Consider the following 21,752-nt stretch of genomic DNA (forward strand, 5'->3'; position numbering starts at 1 on the left):
CGGCGGTGAGGTTGAGGGCGGCACAACGCCAGAGGGGGCGCCACCGCCGGGAGAGCAGGGCGGTCCGCACTGCCAATTTGGTGGGGAGGAGCGCGATGATGACGAGCATCATGTCATCGGGGAGGCTGCTCATGAAGTCCAGGCTCGCCGGATGCGGTTTTGGCTTAGCCACCTCCCCTTGGAGGCTGCCTTGCCGTCCATCTCAACCAGCGGCGACGTCGGTGTACACGTGTGCTGGTGTGTGTTGTGTGCTGGGTGTGCGCGAGTGCGTCCTTCTGTGCATGCCGCCGCACAGTGGTGAATTGTGCGCGAGTGCGTCCTTCGCGCGCAAGAAGTTTGTCCTCAATGCACCCTCAATTTACTAGCGTGCAGGGTGCTACCCCGAGTGGTTTCAACTTTGTTTACTTCACCGCGTGTCAGATGGGCCTCTAGTTTACTTATTTTCACCCACTTCCACATGGGCCAGCACACGAAGATACAGAACATGAGCTGACAAGGCAGCATGTGGATTGGTTGACCGGTCAACTAAACAATATACGGAGCTATACGCTGACATAGTGAGCGTATAATACGTCGGTATAGAGAGTTCGAGTGAGAGGGGAGGCCCATGAGAGATAGCGGAGAGAGAGAGAAAGAGCTACTCCCTCCGTTTGATAATGTAGTTCCAACATTTTTTTAAGTCAAACTTTTGAAACTTTAACCAAGTTTATAAAGAAATTACTTATATCTACAATACCAAAGATAAATGATAGTATAAAGTAAGTACATGTTGTGATGAATCTGATGATTGTTCTAGATGTAAATGTTTTTCTCCACATATACCTGGTCAAACTTTTCTGAGGTTTGACTTTTCAAAACATCCATATGCTTATGGATGTGACAGGGTCCCTAACTAGAGAGAGAGAGAGAGAGAGAGAGAGAGTGAAAAAAGCGTGTGTGCATGTGTGAAAGAGACATGGACAACACACGATAAAAGTAGAGAAAAAACATGCATGTCTTATGCAAACATATCACACATGCATCTTCAACAACGGATGCAAGGTGAGGAGATAGTGTGTGGTTGTTTGGATTCGAGAGAGCAAGACCCCTAGCACGTGGCCAAGAGGGGTCTGACAAACAAGGGAGAAAGGTCGAGAGAGACATACGGAGAAAATGCAGACATGGGGAGGAGAGAGTGTATGTTTGTCATAGAGAGATCCCCTGGAGATCGTGATGGGACTACATGGGTGGGAGATCGAGTGACAAGGTGTGTGCGCGATAGAAGATGCGCCGAGAGATATCGTGATAGACGTATGGATGGAAGGAGGCAATGCGTGTGTTCCTGATGGCTAGTAAGAGATAATCATACTTAGGAGGGGGGGGGGAGTGCTTGCGCCTATGATGGAGTGAGGGATTATGGTACTTAGGGGGGTGCGTGTCACATGGAGAGAGAACAAGGACAGAGAGTGTTGGATGGGTCCATATGTATAGCGCGAGCGAGACATGTGTATGTGTGAATAAGGGAGATATAAGGTCAGTTTGGCTTGCGTCCTGAGCATCTTTTGCCTGGCCTGGGGTTGTGGCTGGATTTCATGCACGCTTGTTTGGTTGCTCCCGTGTGAAAAAGAAAGCCTGCCTGGCCTGGGTTCCCTTGCACTTTCATTAGCCTAGCTGAACTCCAGACACTGCAAGTAGCCTGGCCCAGGCGACCGATTTCGAACGCCTGACCGTGCATGGTCATGCGGCCACGAGGCTAACAACAACATGGATGGATATTAGCATTAAATAATTGATGCATGGATTGATTGATGGGACGTTGATGCTTTGCCTGGCCCAGGCATGAACCAAACGCTTCAGCACCACACAAGCCTGGCCAGGCAGAAATATTTTACATCTCACGTCCACACTAGGCAGTACTGGCCATCAAGGCGTGAGGGTCAGGTCATGAACCAAACTGACCAATAAAGTTTGAGAGAGATTGAGGAGCCCCGATAAGGCTGAGTGGTGCGTCAGATAGCTGAGAGGGGGGAAGAGATACTCCATCCGCTTGATAATGCAGTGCATGTCAATTTTTTAGAAGTCAAACTTTGGAAACTTTGATCAGGTTTACGCAAATGTTATTTATATCTACAATACCATAGATACATCATACAAAACTACATCTCATGGTGAATCTAATGGTATATGTTTGTCGTACTAGATGTAATTCTTTTTCTCCACGTACATGGTCAAACTTTGTGATGTTTGACTTTTCAATAAATCTATATGCTATGGACCGAGGAGAGTGCCTCAGTCGAGAGAGATCAAGTGCCTGTGAAGGAGAATGAGTAAGTGTGCAACAAGAGTATGTGTGTGAAAGAGAAAGTGACAACAAACGATAAATTAGATAGAGAGTGTGTTTTTTCGTTTCTGATACAAACATATCATGCATGCATCTCCGAGATGGAAAAGCGAGGCGAGGAGATACACAAAGATAGCTAGTGTGTGATTGTTTGCAACGGAGAGAGACACCCCTGTAGCACATGTCCAATAGAGGTCTGGCCAACAAGGAACAAAGGTCAAGAGGGACACATTGATGGCATGGACACATGGGGAGGGAGAGAGGGTGTGTTTGTGATAGAGAGATCCCCTCGAGATCATGAGGGGACTATATGGGTGGGAGATCGAGGGAGTGCGTGCGCGATAGAAAGATGCCCCGAGAGAAATCGAGATAGACCATGCCCATGTTTGTGATGGAGACTAAGATTAGCTAGTCATATACATATAGGGGGGACTCCGTGTGCCTACAATTGCATGAGAGACCATCATACTTGGCTAGCTGGGCATCAGATTGTGTGTGTGTGCATGTGAGATGGAGAGAGAACGAGGGAAAGAGATAGAGTTTTAGATGGGCCTATCGAGTGCGAGTGAGATATTGATGACCCGCAAGTATACGGGATAGCTGTCGCCTCTTTCGATAAGTAAGAGTGCCGAACCCAACGAGGAGCTAAAGGTAGAACAAATATTCTCTCAAGTCCTATCGGCCACTGATACGACTCTACGCATGCTTGACGTTCGCTTTACCTAGAACAAGTTTGAAACTAGAGGTACTTTGTAGGTGTGATAGGATAGGTGTGCAAGATGATAAAGAACACGTAAATAAAAAGTAGGGGCTGTTTAAATAAAGATGCAATAAAGTAAATATAACGATTGTGGAAAAGTGGTGGTAGGAGTTGTGGAATTGTCCCTAGGCAATTGACTACATTACTAGACCGATAATCACTATTGCAATTCTATTTGAGGGAGATGCATAAGCTAACATACTTTCTCTACTTGGATCATATGCACTTATGATTGAAACTCTAGCAAGCATCCACAAATACTAAAAATTCATTATGGTAAAACCCAACCATAGCATTAAAGTATCAAGTCCCCTTTATCCCATATGCAAACAACCTACTTACTCAGGTTGTGCTTCTGTCACTCACGCCACCCACCATAAGCAAATCATAAACATATTGCAAACTCTACAGCGGAAATCCCTCACGCTTGCATGACACGGAGGGCACAATAGGACATCACCAATAATAAAACATGCAACTCAAACCAATTGTAGCAATTCATCAATCACCGATAGGACAACAAAAATCTACACAGACATCATAGGATGGCAACACATCATTGGAAAATAATATGAAGCATAAAGCACCATGTTCAAGTAGAGGGTACAGCGGGTTGCGGGAGAGTGGACTGCTGAATATAGATGGGGGAAGGTGATGGAGATGTTGGTGAAGATGGCAGAGGTGTTGGTGAAGATCGCGGTGATGATGATGGCCCCCGACAGCGCTCCGGCGCCACCGGAAGCAAGGGGGAGACAGCCCCCCTTCTTCTTCTTCTTCTTCCTTGACCTTCCCTAGATGGGAGAAGGGTTTCCCCTCTGGTCCTTGGCTCCCAGGGAGGGGCGAGAGCCCCTCCGAGATTGGATCTATCTCTCTGTTTTTGCCTTCCCAGATTCTACCCCTTCACCTTTTCTTTTATATCTGGAGATCCGTAACTCCGATTGGGGTGAATCTTTCGCCCAATTTTTTCTCATAAAATTAGCTTTATTGCGGTAAAAGAAGAGCATCAACCACCGTACGGGTGGCCCACGAGAGTCCAGGGCGCGCCCAGGGGGAGGGCGTGCCCCCCTGTCTCGTGGCCACCCCGGACACCGTTTCGCGTTGATTCTTCCTCCAGAAAATCCCAAATATTCCAAAATAATTCTCCGTCCGTTTTTATCCCGTTTGGATTCCATTTGATATTGGATTTCTGCGAAACATTAAACATGCAACAGACAGGAACTGGCACTGGGCACTAGATCAATATATTAGTCCCGAAAATAGTATAAAAAGTTGCCAAAAGTATTTGAAAGTTGAAGAATATTGACATGGAACAATCAAAAATTATAGATACGACGGAGACGTATCAACATCCCCAAGCTTAATTACTGCTCGTCCTCGAGTAGGTAAATGATAAAAATGATAATTTTTTATGTGGAATGCTACCTAGCATAATCTTGATCATATGTCTAATCATGGCATGAATATTAAGACACAAGTGAAGCAATAGTCTATCATTTGACATAAAAAAAATAATATTTTGAGCGTACCAATAAAGCAATCATGTCTTTTCAAAGCAACAAGGCCAAAGCAAGCTTATCCCTACAAAATCATACAGTTTGCCCATGCTTCATTTTTGTCACACAAAATGCCCCCATCATGCACAACCCCGATGACAAGCCAAGCAATTGGTTCATACTTTTTAACGCGCTTCAGCTTTTTCAACCCTCATGCAATACATGAGCGCAAGCCATGGATATAGCACTATAGGTGGAATAGAATATAATGATGGAGGTTATGTGGAGAAGACAAACAAAAGAGAAAGTCTCACATCGACGCGACTAATCAACAGGCTATGGAGATGCCCATCAATTGATGTCAATGCGAGGAGTAGGGATTGCCATGCAACGGATGCACTAAGAGCTATAAATGTATGAAAGCTCAACAAAAGAAACTAAGTTGGTGTGCATCCAACTTACTTGCTCATGAAGACCTAGGGAATTTGAGGAAGCCCATCGTTGGAATATACAAGCCAAGTTCTATAATGAAAATTCCCACTAGTATATGAAAGTGACAACATAGCAGACAATCTATATGAAGAACATGGTGCTACTTTGAAGCACAAGTGTGGAAAAAGGATAGTAACATTGCCCCTTTTCTTTTTCTTTTTTTCTTTTTTCTTTTTTTTGGTGGGCATCTCTGGCCCCCTTTTTATTTAGGCTTCTTTGGCCTTTCCTTTTTTTTTCATTTTTTTTCATTTTTTTCATGGGGCAATGTTCTATAATAATGATCATCACACTTTTATTACTTACAACTCAATATTACAACTCGATACTGGAACAAAGATATGACTCTATATGAATGCCTCCGGCGGTGTACCGGGATGTGCAATGATCTAGCGTAGCAATGACATAAAAAAATGGACAAGCCATGAAAACATCATGCTAGCTATCTTACGATCATGCAAAGCAATATGACAATGAATGCTCAAGTCATGTACATGATGATGATGGAAGTTGCATGGCAATATATCTCGGAATGGCTATGGAAATGCCATGATAGGTAGGTATGGTGGCTATTTTGAGGAAGATATATATGAGGCTTATGTGTGATAGAGCGTATCGTATCAAGGGGTTTGGATGCACCGGCGAAGTTTGCACCAACTCTCGAGGTGATAAAGGGCAATGCACGGTACCAAAGAGGCTAGCAACACTACAAAAAAAATACACTTCCGTGATGATACGTGTTTGTCATAGTAGGTCGCGTTTTTTGTCATGCATGTACATCCATGACAAATTTATGACTGAATCAAGATAGTCATACCTGTGCTATCGTAGAAGGGTTCCATGACATTACCAAAATTATCATCATAGAAGTGTCCACTTCCATGACGATAAATCGCACGTCACCGAAGTGCTTTCGTCAATGGTGACTGACATGTGGCATCCATCATAACGGAACGCCGTTAAGCTATCGGGTCGGGTTTTAGATTTGATAACCCGTTAACAGCCCCGACCAATGGGGATTTTCCACGTGTAACATCATCATTGGCTGGAGGAAACACGTGTCGGCTCACCGTTGGGACAGATGTCATCCACTCATTGGACAGAAGGCGCCTATGATACGTCGACACGTGGCACGACCCAACAGAGGCCCATTCCTATGAAAAGGCCGGCCCATTTGACTTGGTCAAAAGGTGGCGAGCCGGCCCATGTAAAACCTGTTAACGGCTTGTTCGCATATAGCCCATTTATAGCCCGCTAACTCAAGGCCCGTTACGCCCTATCCGAATTAGGCCCAGTAGCGTTATCTGGGCCACCCAATATGATTCCAGCCCGTTTTCACTTCTGGCCCATGTATGGCCCATGACGTCTTTCGTCCCATATGAGGCCCTATGTAACTCTTGGCCTATTAACAACCCATGGTGAAACTGGCCCGTAATGAACAATGTATCACTTTACACCCATTAATGGCCCGTGGTGAAACTGGCCCGTAATGAACAGTGTATCACTTTATACCCATTAAGGGACCGTTATTCCTTTGGGACGTTTCCAGCCCATGTTATCTTTTGGCCTTCTCAGAGCCCATTTATTCTTGGGCTCATTTCTAGCATTCATTTACTTACGGCCCGTTACTGTCATTTTCTGCTTATGGGCCAAATTCAGCCTGTGGTTACAGTCGGCCCGTTTGTCGTCCGTTAACGCGTTGGGCCGTTTTCACAGCGTCATGAAATACGGCCTATTAACGATGGCCCATTATGGTCGGCCCATGAACGTACGATTCCAACTCTAGCCCGTTTACGGCCATAATGCAGCCTATTATTGGCCCATGTTTGGCCAATCGATCATACTGCCCGTATATGGCCCATTGATGATATGGCCCGTAGAAGGCCCATTGTTTCTACGACCCGTAGAAGGCCCATTGTTTCTACGGCCCATAGAAGGCCCACTGTTTCTACGCCCCGTAGAAGGCCCACTCTTTCTACGGCCCGTAGGAGGCCTAGTGTCACTACAGTAAATATTAGCCCATGGTTATTATGGCCTAGTTTTAAAAAATAGGTTATTGCAGCCAGTAGCAAACCGCGGAAAAAGAACTGCAATGACTACAAGCAAACAAATAAACAAGACAACAAGGAAATAAATAAGCAAGCAACTTACGCTAGGCTATCACGGCTATCACACATATTACATCCACTGGGCATCAAAGTTCGCCACTAGTGCAAATAAACGCGCCGACAAAAGAATATACAAAACTGAGAGCACTTCAGAAGGCACTAGGCCTGGCCAGGTCGGGCCCCCCAAACAGCTGAAGAAGCTGAGTAGACCTCAGTTGTGTCAACGATAGATGCATCAACACTAGATTTCAGGCATGATGGTGTGCACGGCAGTCCTCTAACATCTTCATTGCATCTTTGACTTCAAGTTGGAGCTGAGCTGAAGCAAGCCTTTCCGCTTTAAGTTGAGACTGAAGAAGTCGAACTGATTGAGGCAGCGACTGCACAGAGGTTGTCTCACACCTGCTGGTGAGTAGCTTCAACTCACTGTCTTCATCAAGACAGGACCTTGGGGTCATCTCGCTGTCCTCAAGATGGTTTGGCTTACTATCTTCCCTAAAGTTCTGCCTGCCGTAAGAGATACGACTCTAAAAGAGAAACAAGGAGACATGTAACAGGTTTCACAACTATATAAGCAAATAAATGGATCTATTCTGCATAAGGAACATGTTTTTACAACTACAATTTGAAACTGGCAGTTGTTGCAAACATCCAATCGGATGTAAACAGCAAAGCAAACAGCAGTGGAGGCAATGATGCCTATCCAAATCTATACTAGAACAAAGTTTGAAGGCTTGAGAAGTATGAACTTACATTACATGTTAACACGGGCTGGACAAAGCCCTTCTCTATGTTGATGGAAGGATAATTCAATAAATTCCCCAAAGAAAATTCTTTATAAGCGTTGCCATTATTCTACATTTTGCAAAGAGTAAATATAGATCAAATAATATTGGAAGAAACAGAGGATAACGAAGTTCAGGTGCAGATTGATGATACATAATCAAATAGCAATTAATTAAGTACAGCGTTACAAGGCAAAACGGAGAGAGGTACTGACAAGAGTAATGCAGAGCCCATTATTGTTTTGAGATCGTATGATCCTTTGAGCAAGGAGATTCATCTGAAATTAGTTTTCATACAAGAGAGAAGGTAAGGCACAAGCAGAAATTTAGGAGTTCAAATTTTGAATTGATATCATAGACAGTACCTGACGCTGGGCTCCTAGTAGTTCTAATAGGGGTTTGGCCACTGGAGTAGGGGTAAAGTGTGGTACAGTTGGGCTTGTGTTTTCTGTGGCTGCTGATCTATCTGATTTAACAGGTACCACTACCTTTTCCAAATACCAAGTTTGTACTCCTTGAGGATCTGCACTCACCCTCTTCCTTTTGGACATCTATCAAGAAAGAACAACATTTGACTGGAAAAACATAGTGTGACGACACATGGAATAGGTACAGAAAATGGATAGTTATGGCATATACTCATATATGTTGCTTAAACTAAGCAGATGGTGTAACAAAGTAGAAGAAATGCAAGAGGTCAGATGCAAAATATGTGCGACCGATACAACTTTGCAAAGTTAGAGCAAGCACCTTGATGGGTGAATAAGATAGGCCATCCTCCACCATGCCAAGTTTGTTAGCCAGTGGATTGTTTCGCAATATTCCTCTCGTGCGCCCATTCTCATATTCATTTTGATAATGTTCAATATCTGACATGCATGAAAACATAAAAACAAGTGAGATTTTCTTTGTAATGCAGAAGTGATTCTAATCCAATACTGCCTCCCTGTAAACCCCTTTGTGCTATCTCTGCAATTCTTTTAAAAGATGCCATGCATGCTGTAATTTGTTGTGTGCATTAATATAATGTGGCCTACTACTCAAAATATGAGAGCTCCAGAAGTGATGACACTTCGCAGATGATAGCTTCAACATATAGGAAAGAAGAACAAGTCGACATGACCTGACAGATTCAAAATATACTAAGGGAGAACAACTCGACCTGACCAGTCGACCGCAAGAGAAGAGTATCATCTTAAAGAAGAGCAGAAGAGCAAGCAGATTGAAGATATTACAAGTGTTTCAATAAAATGTCGGTTGGCCACCCATGATGAACCAGAGCGCACAGAGAAATACTATTCTTTCCGGTCTCTCCATATGTGGCTCACATGCATTTCGAAACTAAAGTAGGAACATTTAGCTAACCAATTAAGCATCTCTCAGTTTTACTAATATCAGCAATAATATCATATATGAATTTGTACAACTAAGCTTGTTTAGCTCGATGGGTGGAGCAGTGCTATTACGACATGAACCACGTAGGCTGATTGTGGTCATCATAAAATGGGGAAAACATAAGCATGATGAGTACAGTGTTGACTGTGGCAGTGGGATGGCAGATCTGAAGATGCAAACCGCGCAAAGGGTAGTTAGCAACCGATGTTTGCTTTGAAATAACAACTAAGATTTGGTATGGACAAGAAAGTACGGTCAACAAGTGACAAAGAAATGCAATTATGTTGTCTCTCTATATGTCGCGACATGCATTTGGAAACTCAAGTGGGACCTTTAGCTAACCAATTAAATGTGTCAGTTAACTAATATGAGTATCATATCACAATCATATTTGAACAACTAAGCTTTTGAATTCTGAGTGTTGTGTTGTCTAGCTTGAAGGGTGGAGTAATGCTAGTACAACAGAAAGCACCTACGGAGATCATAGTAGAGTAGATAAAAGGGGAAAACCCTAAGCATCAAGAGAAAAATCAGGAAAGTGGAACTAGATGGACCAGTGGGTGGCGCACATGCTTTTCGAAATGAATATAGGAACATTAGGTGACCAATTAAACGTTCTCTCTTTTAGTGATATGAGCATCATATCAGATTCGTATTTCAACACGTAAGCTTTGGGTTGAGGTCTTGAGGAGCAGTGCTAGCACGACACGAAGCACCTACGATGATGGTAGTGAATATAAAGGGGGGAAACCATAAGCTTTACGAGTATAGTGCTCGTGCCATGGCAGATCTGAAGGTGCAAACCGGATAAAGCTACTTCGCAACCAATGTTTGCTTTCAACTAGCCACTACGATTTGGTACGGACAAGAAAAGTACAGTAAACAAATTACGATCTATTTTCCGGGTGAGATCAATAACTTAAGCACATATGGAAGAGTACCACCTCTCTTGCGACGCCGTGTAGGCCTATGCTGATACATTGAGGGTGCTGCAGGTGCGATGGCTGTTGGCAGCGGGGAAGAAGACTCTAGATGGCAGACGGCCAGGTCGGGGGATATATCCTATTGCCGTGGACGAGGTGGTCGTAGGAGCGGCAACGGCAAGGTGGACGACGGCGCCGATGAAGCTAGAGGAGGCGATGAAAGGATCCTGGTCCAACGTCGTGGATGAGAGACGTCCATCTCTTGCAGTGGACGGTGGGGTAGGGGTAGCGGCTCCGGCAAGGTGGAGGATGGGGTGGCGGACGGAGGAGGCTGGCCGCAGTGCGGAGGTTGTCGTGCTGCCGACGGTGTATGAATGAGGAAATGGAGGGGAGGGGGATCTCAAACTTTGGGACGAGCTTCTCTGAAATGGGGGAAAGTTACGAACTTATCCCCCGTTTAAAATTTCAGACATCGCGTCGGTTGGGGATAGGACGGTAATCTCGCATCTCCCAAATATTTTCTGGTAACTATTTCGGGCGAGGAGAGGGTGTTTTTCCACCCACGGTTGGTGCCCACGGTGTATGAACGGGGCTGACAGGTAGGGCAGTTGTGTCATGTCTGATGGAAGTTACACATCTGCCCCTATTTAAAATATTAGCCTACATCCATTTCGGTCGAGGAGAGTTTGTTTTGCCGCCCATCGTTTATGAATGGGGAAATGGAGGAATAGACACATGTCTTTCAGACGAGCTTGAATCAAATGTGTTTTGCCACCCACGTTTGGCACCCACCGTGTCTGAATGGGCTCAGAGGCCGTCGTTTCACGTCTGATTGAAGTTACTAGTCTACCCCTATCGACATCAATGTAAATCCGGTCGATAAGGATGTCAAGTGTTAGGGGTAGATAGTAATTTCCATCTCGCAAACACTTGCTTCGGGCAGCCCACAAATTATAGTGGGTGTGTAGCCGCTTCGTTCAAAACTTGGGAGAATTAGTATTCATGTTTGCCCTGGGACCTGGCAAACTAATTTCAAATCCAATTTGTATTCGATTACGAATATCCATAGATAATTATATGTTTTGTTATTTATTTCTTCAAAACCACAACAAAGATTTATTCCACCTTTATATATGATTATGATTTAGAAATGCAGTGATCTTTGAATTCGGTAGGTTGGATACACTCTGATTCAAACAGTTATTTCATCCAATACAATATGCTCACACGAAAAACAGTTCACCTTATGTCAATCATACAAGTACTAAGGATTACCTTGCCTAAAAAATTCGGATCATTACAACACATGGACAACATAGGGGGTCTTGCAACATAATCCATTTAGAGACATGACACAACATGCAAGTACAATAATCTAATGACAATTTCAACTGGTATCTAAAGAAGAACCGAGATTACCTTGGGCTTCAAATAGCAAAAACAGCAGGACCTCCTCTGTCTTAAAATGCAACATTCTTACTTCCTCCAATTCTTGGGTTGTTTGCATAATGCGTGCCGCTAATTCCGTAATTTCCAGCCTCAAGATAAAGGTTACCTCATTCATGGCAGCCACACCATCTCTTTCTGCCTCTAGTAGAGCCTCAAGGACTATAATATCTGTGCTCAGACTGCTCTCCCACGGTGTTGCCTCTGAACTGCTACCATCTGGTAACATGGATGGCGCACTGCTTCCACAAATAGGTTCTGGGGTTGTACATTGTGTCCTAGTGTGAACGGCATCCTGAAAGGTTTCTGCTGGACATAAGTAAGAGATAGTTATCATATGATCCAGGCAGTAAGCTTACATGGTATACGACAGACGAATTATTGCCGAGCATGGCAAACTATATTTAAATGGTTCGAAGCAGCATCAGCCGAAAAGAAATTAAAATGGTAAGATGAAAGTTGAAAGGGAGTGTACAACTGCTATATTTAAGTTGCCAAGGCATCTAAGCAGTTGAAATAATCTAAGAAAGCACTTAACAGTGTGGCCTCATATAAACTACGAAGACAGTCTTGTGATGAAGTTGAGAGGAAAAGTTAAGTACTCAAATGAAATAGGCATGCATTTCTTTACGATAGTACATCAGGCACTGCTGACATATTGGCCAACTCAGGTATAATGTAACAACAAACAAGCATTCGAATCAAGCAATACGGCAAAGCAGACAACTGAACTATTTGTAATTCGGTAGGATTACACGTTGAGGGCACAAGCCAAGAAAGCAGCCCACTTGCATTACATTTAACATGTACTAAAACACACTGGCTTACCATATGTTGCTGTGAAGCCTAGCTGCTATTGCAATGTTCTTTGAAGATATCATCAGCATCCCGTGGTTGCAAATCTAGTTGTTGTAGTTTATTCTACACCATCTATTTAGGTAAAATTAATTTTAATCGCATGCACTGGTCCGAATTGATCATGTATGGTTCATCTAAACTAATGAAAGAAGGGTATGTGCATACGCAACAATATATCTGCTTCCCTCTATTTTTTGCTTGTTCGAGGTGCCAGCCCCAAAAGAACAAATATTTTGCTTGATGGGGTTGGCAGCTCCATAATTAATAGAAGCATCAAATTAGTCATGCAACTTGGGAAGATCAAGAACACACAAACAAGTAATGAACAGAGGCTCGGAGCAGTGATGTAATAGCTAGCATCAGAAAATGTAGGGTAAAATGAACAAAAAGTAGCGGAACCACATGCTAGTTTGCTGATGTGTAATTAAGCATAGAGAACATTAAGCAGTCTGATGGAACCAACAGGTGGCATCAGAACAAAACTAAAGCATATTAACTATATGTGCACTGGTATGTAATTTAACACATGTAACATGTTCACTGCCAGAAGTATGGCCCTACAGGTGCAAGCAGAATAACGCGTCTCATGAAAAACTGAATTATGCCCTGAAGAAATTCAAAGGTGCAGTGCTTATGCTAGGAAAGTGAACGTAGGCGCCAGCCGTTTGATAATAGTACCTGATTCTCGGCGGCGTATGGGTATTGTTGTCATACTTGATAGCTAAGGATCGTCGATGGTGCTCGTGTCGCGGTTGAGTTTGGGCCGGCTGTCGCAGTCGCTGAAGCGGCTCCGGTGCTACAGTTGCGGCACCTATTGACATACAAGAAAGCTCATTTGTGGTAAGTGAATAGTTGCACGATAAAGAGAAAAACCGAAGGAGTACAAATCGAAATAATCTGATGAGGCTGCCGCATCGGTAAAGCGGGGCCGGTGGAGTTGAATAAGGCGTCCGTGGAGTGGGTCCAGTGCAGTGGACGAAGGCTTCGGCGTGCGCATTGTATAGTGCTTTCGGTGAGGCGGATCTGTTGCGTTGGACAAGGGCTTGTATGAAGGGCCAGCGAAGGGGCGGACGAGGGAGTCAGTGAAGGGTCTACGCTGTGGTGGAGGGCGTCGGTTAAGCAGATCCAGCGCGGTGGACCATGATGGCGGTCAAGGAGATCTCGAGCGGTGGACAAGCCAGTCGCTGAAGCGGCTCCGGTGAAGTGGTGAGTTGGCAGTTGGAGGTTCCAAGGTGCGGAAGGTAGATCCAGAGGGGTGTGAGGTCCACCGCTGCGGCGGAGGACTAGATTCGGCGGCTTGCCATGGTTGGGGGGGTCGAGGAGGGGAAGGGGAGGGGCTCTAGGGAAGAATGTTGGGGGCGAAGAGGGGAAAACAATGGAGTTACCAAAGCAGCCCTTTTCCGTTCATGTGGTAGGGGTAAAATAGGAATATTGCAGGGCTAAACTTTCGGGCGCGTGATATTTCAATGTGAGCGGGAAGTTTGAAAGCTTTTCGCGCCTAAAATTATAAGTATTCTGCTCTCGTACGGCCAACTATGATATCATGGCCGACAATTTGTTTGTTTTGCACGCAAAAAAAGTGCAAGTTTTGAAAATCAATGTCTCCAACTCGAAACTTAGATTGTCCATTCAATTCAAATATGGATCATTGAGCTACTACAAGAAAATACCATCATACGATCCAATTCAAATGAAATTCCAAATGTGTTTATCCTAAATATGATGACAAAAGAAAAAATGTGTATGTGTATGAATAAAGTGGATGATTATAAAGTTTGAACATGCCTGTATGTGTATATCTCTAGGTTTGATATATGAATTTGAAATCACGAAATCCCGGCTTAAAAAATGTTCCGCCGTCACCCCCTCCTTGTCGGCGCCGGGAAAATCTTTGTTTTACACAGTCGAGAAGTCATTGTGCTAAGGCACCACATGCCGAGGCGTTGAATAGAATGTAGATGATAGTTTACGGAAGAAAGTATTGATAATACATTTGTATCTCCATACTTATATTTCTTCTATTATAAAAAACCGAGTTGGTGGTGATGGTACATGTGCCATGTTGCAATATAGATCGTCTAATCTATATCTGACAGATGGAAATTAAACTAAAAGATACCCGCACCCCTCTCCACAATTGCAGACAAGGCCTTCCCTCGTTCATCCCTATCATCAAAAAACCTCATTGTTGAGCAATTAAGAAAGGAAGCCTCTGGAACAAACTGGCCTGGTGGCCGCTGCCGGCATCATCAATCCCCATGCCTCCGCTCAGTCCGACCACCAAGCACCACCACACCCCACTCCTCTTCACCTTATCTCATATTTCTTGAGATATCATTAGTTTCTACACATGGGATTACTCCCGCAAGGGTCAATCACAACAAGTGTTTTATAAAAAATGCATCTCGATGTTCTGTGCAATGCACGGATCTTGCTAGTACTCCTACACAAACTAAGTTGGTGATGCTGGTGTGTCTGCCATCCGTCATTTCTGACCATTAGATCTACATCTAACGATTGTGAGGTAAGCTATTGCCTTTTCTCACCAACATCCCACTTGTCTACCAATTTGCAGAAAAACCCATAATTAGTATCTTAAAACCAACCACATCCCTCCCTGACCTCACCAAAACAGCACAAGGAATATATTCTAATTGAAACATAATATATCTCTAGTGACATATGTATATCAAAATTAGAGTGTTTTGTACCAAGTTTGTGAATAAGTATTATTCTAATTATGATTCGTTGCAACGGACATGAACATTGCTAGTATTTCCAACCATGCATTTTTTTCCTAGTATTCCATAGTTTCGAGATTTCCATCAAGATATTAGTCACTCATGGTTGATATTTACTTTCAATCATGTACACATATGCACTATGTAACTAGCCTTGCTTATTGGCTTCCAAAGCTTAACTTTCACTCCTACTTACAATATGTAGAGTATTTAACAAAAAACTACCACTTTCAACTAGCCCTAGGAAGAATCTATTGTACAAAAAATAGCAAAAACATACCCAAAATTTCTTAATCCACACCAAAAACTACTACCTAGTACTCCTACCGATTAGGTTCGTTTAAACCCATTTATGACAGGGTTGGACCACACGTCCGTGCTGATGAGGCAGCTTAAACCATCACATTTTGTTTGACCTTTGACACGAGGGACCCACATCTGACCTTCTATCCTGTTATTCCCCCTCAAATCATTATTTTTCCTGAACATTACTTCAAACAGTACTGATGCATGTTCGTCGGTGGCGTCGGTGATGAGCGAGTTGGCCGCCGCTCCGCCGAACGGGCCGGACGCTGCGCTAGCCTCCGCACGGGTAGGCAGGCTGGCCCGAGCGTGACTCACGAGCGAGCAAGCCGACGCGCTGGCCTTCGCTCGAGCCAGATGGCTGGCCTAAGCGCGGCGCACGCGAGCAAGCCATCGCGCTGCCGTGCCAATCTAGCTAGCAAACCTTGCAGAGAAGCAGCTGGACAGAGCTATCTTGGCTAGCTAGCGGCCGCGAGCGCTGGACGGAGCTGGTGTCCGGGCTGCCGCAACATGGGCTCCGCACCGCCGGCGGTTTTGACCTCGCCTTTTGCTAGCAGCGGTAGCTGCGTCCCATGGCCGAGGATGACTAGGTGGACGGGCCGGAGGTAGGAGGTCACTCGAGGATTTTTGTTGGTAAGAGCATGTACAATGGTTGATAAAGTAGTCTTATCTTAAGTCTGCCACGTATGCAAGTGGTAGTAGTTTCTTGGCATTTTAGTGGTTTCTTGCATTATTAGGGGTTTATTGTAAGGAACAATGTATGTACTACTAGCGACAAAAGGCGATTCTAGGTTGCGTTGTACTCCAACGAGTACTACTAGTGGTTGCGGGAGTGTATACCTCGTTTTGTGGGTTCGATCCCGGCCGAACGCACGGCGGCCTTTTTAAAAAAATAGTACTACTACACTTCACTGCGAGCCAATATTTTACACGGGTAGTTTGAGTTTTGAAGTCGAACGGACGTGCGGCCCCACAATCTAGGTGCACTAGACAGCCTAGCCACGTGAACGGGTTTTTCATCCCAGCATCCCATGGATCACGTGCTCGCCCTAGTCGCACCTCGCTTGCAGCTTCCTCATCAGCTAGTAGCATATTTAAAATAGCGCCTCCCAATTAAGCCCAAGGAGCCGGAAAAGCTTGGCGGGGCATTGGGAACTATGCAATATGGCTCTGTACGTAAAGTGCTCTACTACTACTCTGTAGCTTGTGGCGTTGCACGCATGGACTTCACTCCATTATCGGCTCTACTATAAAATAAATTCCCCTTGACGTGTTTTTTTAAAACGGAGGCGAAAGCTTTGCTTCATCTCATTCATAAAGAAGGAACTACTAACAAAGTTCGACGAGATCCATTACACCTCCACAGATGGAAGCGAAAAGCCTAGTCTTGGTGTATCAAATAACTCAAATGTTCTGCCCCCGTAGTAACCGTCGCTGATAAACAGGCTGCTAGTGTGTGTGAGAGAGGAGCGGCTGAGTAGGCCAGCTACTGCTACGTGAGAGGAGCGGCTGAATATAGCACCGAGAGTACCCACTAGGCCACTATGCAGGCATACTTCCCCTGCATTGATAGTACAATGATGGTTCTAGAGAACAGTAGTACCCTCCACTTCCAACTGTAGCTCCTTGGCCCTGAGATTCAAGAGTTCAAAACTGGTGCACTATACTAGAGTAGACTAGAAGTACAGTACATCACACTACTAGTTGAGAAAAGTAGTACTGGTACTGCTACAGTACGAGTACGTACTCCTCCGTCACATAATGTAAGACATTTTTTGACACTAGTTGGCGTGTACAAAAAATGTCAAAAACATACCCAAAATTTCTTAATCCACGCCAAAAACTACTACCTAGTGCCAAAAATTTCTTACTAATGCTATTATTTACAGTATAATGCAATCCCATAACGTTCCATAATGCTAGTACTAGTAGTAAATAATAGCCTCACCCCTTCGCCGAGGAACGATCTACAGTTGGAAGGGACGAGGCCCTGTGGTTACTACACTCTTATCTCCTCCTCGCCAGTTCCCCTCCCCCCGAAGAGAAGGCAGTTCGTTGTTGCTCCCATGGATTCGCCAGGCGGTTCTCCTTCACGTCGGGGCTGGGAGACCTTGGACGATGATCCTCTGGGAGAAATCGCACGCCGCTCCGACATCCTCACCGCCGCAAGACTTGGTGCTTCCTGCACCAACTTTTTCAAGATGCCAAAGAGCTTGGTTATCCGCCAACGTGGAGGCAATCGCCATTGCTGGACTGTTTGTGTTACAATGTTGCGCAGCTCTAATTGGAATGCCCATCTGCATGAAGTTCCTCCGGCTGGTGAAGACCCACCTCCTGCAGATGGTATCCCACACCCTCTCTATGGCGAAGGCCTCAATGCTGGGTAACTCTATCAGATGCAGCTTAGTAACTGGATTGCTCAACAGGGTGCTGGAAACAATGTTGCAGAGGATGTGGGTGAAAATGTTGTAGCTCAGGAGGATATTGAGATCCACCCCCAATGGGGAGAATGGCCTGCACCTCCTCCTCATGCTCCACCTGTTCTTTATAACTATCAAGAGTGGCTGGCCAATGAGGGTCTGCAAGTTAAGGATGGAATTCTTCCAGCTAATAATCTAGAAGACAACCCTTTTGCAGCTTGGATTGACTCAATCTCTCTCAGCAGCTCCACTACAAACTCCGACTCTGATGCTTTGGTGCTAGTTCCAACCTCTGTTCTGCAGGTTCTCCAGAGGAATGGATCTCTTTATTCTACTTCTAATGTTATGGCTCCTCCTGTGCTGAATAATGAGCTGATGGCCCCTACAATTGAGGTCCAGACACCAAGAATTCAGATCAATATCTCTGTCACTAATGCTGGCATGAACATTCAATTCAATGCTGACAATGAGTTCTTGAATGGTTTGCTAATTGCTGAGCCACTGTCATATGTGCCCATCACTAACTTCCTCTCAAGCTCCATCATGCCCTCTCTTGCCACTATTGGCCCTTGGGCCCATGGCTATGGAATGAGACCAACCAAGCTGGATATCACCCTGTCACTTTCTGAATCTAATGGTTCTGTTCAGGTTTCCTCCTGCATTGCTCAGGGTGAGGTAGATGGTTTAGTCACCACTACTGTAAATGTTTGGTCCCTGGCTTCTGAGGAGGTGCAGGCTCTTACTGAAGACAATCAGGCTGTGGGTATTATTGCTGACTCTCAGGTTGTGGAACTCTCTGAAACTCCTGCAGTCCAGGAAGATACAGGTGGCAATCACTGAATTTCAGGCTGGATCTTCTAGGGTGGGCGCTCACAACAAACGTGGCAAGAATAAAGTTCCTCTCTGTGTGACCAGTGTGCGTAGAAGTGCTCGTTCCAATAAATATGATGGTTTCAAGGTGCCTGCTATTACTGACAGCAGGACCAAGACTTCCAAGGTAAAACCCAGAGTCATTCCCAATGCTGTGTCTGCTGTAGTCGTCACTGAGATCACTGACGATCATCCTGAAGATGGTGAAATCCCACCTCCCATGACAATTGAGCAAATTCAGAATATCGCTATACAGCAGTGTGCTGTCCCACCTGAAGAAGTTACTGAAGATCTGCTTATGGCAGATACGGGGGCTGGCTCTTCTTCCACCTCAGCCTAGTTACAGCTTTATTTCCTATCGTTTATGTCTATTTTATCGAACTAGAATGTGTTATGTTGGAACATCCGGGGCATGAACTCAGACCCCAAGCTTTTGGCTTTACCCAATGCTATTGCTACTAGTGGTTGCTCGGTTATTTGTTTACAAGAAACCAAGAAAACTGCTTTTGATAACTCCTATATTAAATCTTGTTACCCTAAACGCTTTGACAAATTTGCTTTCATCCCTTCAAGAGGGGCCTCTGGTGGTATTTTAACCTTATGGAATAGTGCTATCTTTACTGGCACGGTGTTAACTGAGGAGGAATTTGCTCTTGTTACTAAATTTCAATCCACCCAGTCTGCCCAAATGTGGACCCTGGTAAATATATATGGCCCCTGTCAAGGTGACTCCAGGATTGACTATACAAGCTGGCTACTTAATATTCCCCCTAATGAAGACTGGCTCCTTGTTGGGGATTTCAACTACATCCGTAGCCCAGATAAACGAAACAAACCTGATGGAAACATTAATGATATGATTAATTTCAATGATTTCATTCGAACACAGGGTCTGATTGAACTCCCTCTCAAAGGCAGGACTTTTACCTGGAGTAACATGCAGGAAGATCCATTACTTGAACAATTGGATTGGTTCTTCACCTCAACTAGCTGGACTAATACATACCCCAACACCATTGTAAAACCTCTCTCTGAACCAGTTTCAGACCACATACCATGTGTCATATCCATTGAAACAAACATACCTAGAAGCAACCTTTTCAGGTTTGAGTCTTACTGGATCCAACATCCTGGTTTTATGGACTTAGTAGCTGCCTCCTGGAACAAACATGTACCTTCAGATAACTATGCCACAATAATTTCCAGGAAACTGAAAACACTTAGATATGCGCTCAAACAATGGAGTAAAAAAATTTCAAAGCTAGCTTCAGCTATTGCTAACTCTAATTCTGCACTGGCTGACCTGGACTCTCTAGAAAACAAAAGAAATCTCACAATCCAAGAGAGTAACTTCAGAAGAATTCTGAAAAATCATTTACTCAGGTTATTGGAGTATCAAAAACAATATTGGAGAAAGAGATGTACTATCAGATGGGCAAAATTTGGTGATGAGGACCCCAAATTTTTCAAGGCCATGGCATCTGAGAGGTATAGAAGGAACAATATTGCCTCTCTTCAACTAGACAATGGCACCACAATTGAAGATCATATTGGGAAAGAAGCATTAATTTACCAAAGTTTCAAACAGAGATTGGGAACCTCAGGAGAATATCAAATGATGTTTAACCTTGCAAACATTATAAAAAAGAGGAATGACCTAGACCAATTAACAGTTCCTTTCTCTAGAGAGGAAATTGACAATGTCATTAAAGAAATGCCAACAGACAGAGCTCCAGGCCCAGATGGCTTCGCAGGAATATTTCTTAAGTCATGTTGGCATATCATTAAGGAAGACTTCTACAAATTATGTGATCAATTCCATGCTGGAACCTTAAACCTTGAAAGCATCAATGAAGGATACATCACCTTGATCCCTAAAATTGCCTCCCCAGCTACAGTTAATGACTTCAGACCTATCACCTTAACTTACTGCTGCCTCAAAGTGATCACAAAGCTGCTTGCTAATCGTCTGCAAAAGCTCATTCTGAAAATTATACATAGGAATCAATATGGATTCATCAAAGGAAGAGCAATCCAGGATTGTCTTGCTTGGGCATTTGAGTACATACACCAGTGCTAAAACTCCAAAAAGAAGATTGTGCTCCTTAAACTGGATTTTGCTAAAGCATTTGACACCATTGAGCATGATGCAATGCTGGAAATAATGAAGCACATGGGATTCAATGACAAATGGCTTTTATGGATCAAGTCATTATTCTCTTCTGGCAAATCCTCTGTCCTGCTGAATGGTATTTCGGGTAGACAATTTATCTGCAAAAGTGGGGTTCGATAGGGTGATCCACTTTCTCCCCTAATTTTTGTGCTTGCGGCTGATCTCTTGCAAGCAGCCATTAATGATGCCTTCAGACATGGTCTTCTTCATCTACCTTTCCCTAGGTAAAACCAAATTGATTACCCTGTCATCCAATACGCGGATGACACTATTATCATCATGCCTGCCTGCCATGATCAAGCTCATACAATGAAAAACATTCTCACTGACTATGCAACTTCCATTGGCCTCAAAATTAACTTTCATAAATCAACTTTGATTCCAATCAACTGTGGTGATGCCCTAAGTAAAGATCTTGCAGAAATATTTGGATGTACAATTGGAAAGATGCCATTCACATACCTTGGATTACCACTTGGTACTTCAAAACCTTCGGTCCAGGACCTAATGCCTATTGTCTGCAATATGGAAAGAAGACTCACTTCTACATTATCTATGATGTCCTATGGATCCAAACTCTCCTTACTAAACACGGTCATCACCTCACTTGTTATTTTTGCACTCTGCATGCTAAGATTTCCTCCAAAAATCCTTGAGCTCCTAGACAA

This window comes from Triticum aestivum, chromosome 3B (genome assembly GCF_018294505.1).
Source record: "Triticum aestivum cultivar Chinese Spring chromosome 3B, IWGSC CS RefSeq v2.1, whole genome shotgun sequence".
NCBI lineage: Eukaryota > Viridiplantae > Streptophyta > Magnoliopsida > Poales > Poaceae > Triticum > Triticum aestivum.